We start from the raw sequence: 5,589 nt of genomic DNA on the forward strand, positions 1-5,589 counted from the left end.
GTTTTAGGCCCGAATTGGGAGGGACCATATCAGGTCATTGATGTTTTGCGAGAAGGAACTTTCAAGATAGCTCGACTGAATGGGGAAGTAGTCCATAAACCTAGAACGCCCTACATTTGAAAATATATTATCAATAGCACCACCATCAATGTAAGGCTTATTTATAAAAGCCATTTTATTAAATAATAGGTGGATTATGAAATAATTTTTAAGATTGTATAAGTTCATATTCTAGTGTTGTAAAAGCAGCCAAGAAAGTTTCTAAATTCTGGTTACTTAGGGGGCATACAACCCGTGATTGGAAAAATTAACCTTGCTTGATAAGTTTAAATCATTAAAATCCCTGGATACAACTAGGACTAAAAGTTAGAGGCTTGGAAAAATTGATTATTCGACGGCTTTTTAAGAGCTCGAGTTTTCAATAAACCTAGTGCGAACTAAGTTGAAATCATTTAAAATCCTGGACGTAACCAGGTCTGAAACTTAGAGGCTTGAAAAAATTGATTATTCAATGAATTTTTAAATGATCGAGTTTTCAATAAACCTAGCGCGAACTAAGTTTAATCATTTAAAATCCTGGACGCAACCAGATCCGAAACTTGGAAAGTTGGGAATTTTTTTTAATATCAAGGTCTTGTTAAAGCTCGGGTTATGAATAAACCTAACACGAACTAAGTTTAATCATTTAAAATCCTAGACACAACCAGGTCTGAAACATGGAAAGTTGGGAAAATTGTTTAATATCAAGGCTTGTTAAAGCTCGGGTTATCAATAAACCTAACACGAAATAAGTTTAAATTATAAAAAACCTCAGATATAACCTTGTTCAAGGCCTGATTCTTAACAGGTATGATACAAATCAGCACACAAAACTTGGATATAACCAAGCTTGATAAATTCTATCCTGATCTAAAAATCAATTCCTAAAATCTCGAATGTACAAGTTTAAGGATTCATAAACATGAGAGATAGTAAAGGAAAGATAAATGGATCAAAAAGTTAGATGTATATTGAAATAAAGCAGGAAAATTATCCCGAGGAGTAAAACCTCGAACTGAGCCCAACGGCAATTGTTTAATAAAAAAACTATTAAAAAGTTACAGAAAAATACAAAAGAGTTATCATTGAGCTCCATCATCTTGCCTCGCCGAGGTGACCTCCTCGCCATCTCCCTTAGCTACTCCAAAAGCATCACCAGTCTCTGACGGTTCTTGCAAGATCCGAGCCTTGAATCTTGCAAGGTACGGATCCCACAGCTCGGCCCCCATAAAAGAGAAGTTTCCATCCAGGTTGAAGGCCCAGCACTGGTATAGCATCTCTTCCATGGACAACAATGAGGTCGCTTTTTCTTCTTTGACTGCGGCCTCGGCCTCGAGCAATTTTGCTTTGGCCTCATCAACCTCGGCCTGAAGTTATGCAATTTGAGCCTGGGCAGACACTGCAGTCTTTACAGCATGCTCTCTTTCCTGGGATAAGGCGAGAGCAGCCTTGGAATCATGCTCACTCTTTTGAGCAGCTGCCAAGGCAGCTTTGGCGGCTTGCTGCCTTCTTGAGTGGCAGTCAGGGCAGTGTTGGCAGCATTCAGACCGGCCCGAAGCTCATCATTTCTAGCCCTAGCACAGGCTATGCTGTGATACTGGGCCTGGGCAAACTTCAAAATAATAAAACAAGTCAGAGATACCCTTGGTCACAATAAAAACAAAATTTTCCCCAAGTAAGGAAAGATAACTTACAATGAGGCTCATTCCCATAGATGATTCCATGACATTCTCCGGGCTGCGCTCCTCGATGGTCCTCAGATCCCTCAAGCTAGCCTTATAGGCATGCCTCACTATATGGCTCGCTGTCTCATAAATGATACCTCGAAAGGCTTCGGGGATTTTCTCCAGATCCTGGGGATCTACTGGTATCTAGACGATGGGGGCTGGGATGGTGGAGGCTAAAGGCTCAGATTGTATCACTTGGGCTTGAGGAGGCATGAATCGAAGTGAAAGAGGAGGGGAAACTCTCCTAGCGGTAACAAAAGTCATTGGAGCTATCTCTTGAGCCAAGCTCATGTCTTTCCCCTTAGCAGGGGATTTTGAGGTATTTCCCGCTCGAGAGGGGGTCTTCTTCGTTATTCTGGGCCTCTTCACCACGGGGCCTGAGCAGGTCTTCCTCGCTTGGAAGGCAGTTCGGAGGTCAGGAGCTCCAGGTTGTTCCATTTCTTCACCTGAGAAGTACCAAAATGGGTTAGTTCACAAATAAAGTTTTCAAAAACATATACAAGGATAGAGAAAACAAAGATCCTACCCTTCGGGTTGGGGGAGGAGTCTATTATAACCAGTATGGGTGTTTTGACTGGGATAGGCACGACCTCCGGCCTTGGAATTAATGGAGGAGAGGGAGAATCTACGGTTAGTATTTCTGGGATCCTAAGGGGTTCAGGCTCAGGTCCTTCCTCAGGGCTGGATTAATCTATATACTATCTAAATCCATGGGAAAATGCACCCTGGAGTAGAGAAGACCAAGTCCTACGGTTGGTTCCATACTCCTCAAAAATGGCAGATCAAAAGTTTAAAGTGTTGTCAACAACAACTGTGCCCTTAGGGTAACTATTTTCATGACGTACCACTAGGTGGTCTACGCATTGGAGTAGGGTTATATTACGATCTGGGTTATGAGAATGACGATGGACGAGATGATTTGGGTTAAATCGAACTAACCTAAAATCAGCAACATCCCTATCTAATTCCCTATAGGGGTATCGGTTACCTTGGCTGAAGGGGACGGCTGTTTCCTCTGACGCAACTCATTCTAAATCACATTTTTGGACAGTCTTGGGAGCCCACCTTTTTTGCACAAGAGGCAGCTCGTCCTCTTCCTCCTCCTCACCCTCAGTGGCTGGCAAGGCCTCCTCTTAAGAGGAGGGAAGCTAGTGGATCACTGGAAGGGTAGCCCGGGTCCTCAAGGCCAACATTTGATCTTAGTCGATAAACTTGCATGCCAACTTCGTGACGTCATTCATGACCTGGCGGTAGTCCTTCTCACTGGGTGGGAGCCTAGACAACTTCTCATACTTACCCCCGAGGGTCACGGACTTCTCCGTCCTCGTAAATATGGCTACACGAGAAACAAATTCAGTTAAGACATGTACAAAAGAAATATCTTGAAAGGAATAAAAATTCACGAGCTGAAGTCACAAAATTAAGGAACTTACGAGGTCGGTTGAAGTATCAGTGTTCTCAATTCTGGAATTCATTCGACATAAAGGACAAGTCTTTGTAGTCGTTGGGATGGCTGGAAAGCTTGATGACGGGGGCAGAGTTTGGAAACCTTGTGAGGTAACAGAACCTGTCACCTCGCCCTTTCTGCTCTGGGTTAGCTTTGAGGCAGAAAAAGTATAGTATATCTGTCGGGGTGGGGACCTCCCACTCATGCTTCAAAAATAAATATTTCAGCCCTGCCAAAAGTCTATAAGAATTTGGGGGGAGCTGAAATGGAGCCAACTTCACGTAATTTAAAAGTTTGCAAAGTATTGCTCTAGGGGAAGAAAGGCCCCAGCCTTCAAGTGCTCATCACTCCAAGCTGCGAAGTCATCTTGGAGAGGGGAGCAGCTCTGTTCCCCTTCAAACGCAGGTCGAGCCAGGAGAGTTTCAGTCCCGACCTCTATATTGTGGCTCAACAGGATTTTATTCACCCTCCCCTGGGTTGTGATCTTTGATACGTTGTGTTCAGCCTCAAAGTAGGCGTTAGGGTCTTCCACCAGTTCCTTCTCCACCACCGGACCGAAGTGTGGGATGAGAGACTCTGGGGCGATCTGCTTCCCCTTGTTTTTCTATTGAGCAAATGAGCTTGATGCATTCTTCTTTGGGGAGAGGGTATGAAGGGGGGAATGGTTTACTTTTGTTATATGAGCTGAGGTTAGTCTCAGCCCCATCGCTTGATGCCACGCGATACCCTAAGTTACGCGCCTCGGTTTCCTAACAGACTCCTGATATTTATGGATCTGTGTGTCAGTCTGCCAGACCACTACTTTCCTTGGGAGGCAGTTTAGTGCAAAACCACCCAAGAAACGTAACCTCTAAGCTATCTGGATTGAAACCTAAAAACCCTTCATTTCCTTTATCCCGGGTGGGTATTCTTTAAATTAATTCACCATTAAAATTACCTAGATTTACCTAGAAATTTCCCAGTTTTATGAATGTCTTATTTCTAGAGCTATTTTTGGACTCACCCGTTGAACCTAAGTTGAAACTTATTCCCTAAAAACATTTAGAAATAGTATAATAGTGAATACAATTAATATTTCGGATGAACACGGTGAAGAACAAAAGTCCATTGAAAAAAAACTCTTAAAACCAAAGAATGAGATACTTACAGTGCGTTCTTCGATGATGATATGTAGACTTTGCGAAGGGAAGTTCCTGGAAAAATTCTGAATGACTGGGTACAGTTAACAATTTTTGGGGATTTCTGGGAAAGAAGAAAGGCTCAGAAGTGCAGAAGAAGAAATTTTTTAAATGAAAGGTGGTGAAGTGTGAAACTTGGCCATCCCTTTTATACGTAAATTGTGTAAATTGATCTGGGCCATCCAATTGGGTTAGTTCAAGATCCAAGGGCCAAGGTTAAATAGACAAAACAACAGCAAAAATGTGACAAGAAAATTATTGCAGTCCTCGAAACTTGAACACACGCCAATTGCAGTACACCAAGTGTCCAGTACTCGAGTAGTGGGTAGGCATGGTATTATGCAACAGAAGTTTAAAAGTCCCTACTGTGTAGGTCAAAAAGTAACGACATGAAACACGAGTAGGGACTTGGGTGGCAAATGTTGTACCCTGATTTCAACAAGAGTTCCTTCACTCAGTTCGGGTACAGCTGGCAAATAAATATACGGAGAAATAACAAAGGGAATGATATATGCTTATTATCCACGTAGACAACTCCAGTTTCATGTGGACAAGTGTGGTGTTAGGCATCCTGGGTTTAACCTGAGCTACAAACACGAAGGTTGTGAAGCGCGAGCTCATAATATTCAAACGGCTGTCGAAGTACGAGTGGAGGAGATATTCAGCTCGTGGTAATTCTAATATATTGCACACCCACGGATCCCCAGAGACTCGGGTCCTTTAATGCGTTTATTTATGACCAGACTGTCATATTTAATGTCCCAGATATTAGGAGAACATTTACTTTGTGATCAAATCATATCCCATTATAAATGGGAATTACTTGTATTAAATGTAATAATTATGTAAATGGGTGATTGACTCACGCGGTTACCCAAACCTGTCTATGGAATTCCCTTATAAATACTGGGAATATTGGACAAGGAGGGAGACCATTATTCTGTAATACCAAAACTTTGCCAAAATAGAGAGAAACAGTAATAATATAGACTCGTGGACTAGGCAGATTTTAACCACTAAACCACGTAAAAAGATCTGTGTTCTTGAGAATTCATTTTACTTTTCATTACAGTTTATTATTAAGCACTAATCTACCTTATTATTTCTTAATACATTGTTGGCAAAAAACTGCGTCAACAAACCACATTAAAATAATTGTCCTTCTTTTCTTACTAAATCATATATTTGCTTAATTGCT

The sequence above is a fragment of the Humulus lupulus genome, chromosome 8, assembly GCF_963169125.1.
Source record: "Humulus lupulus chromosome 8, drHumLupu1.1, whole genome shotgun sequence".
Lineage (NCBI taxonomy): Eukaryota > Viridiplantae > Streptophyta > Magnoliopsida > Rosales > Cannabaceae > Humulus > Humulus lupulus.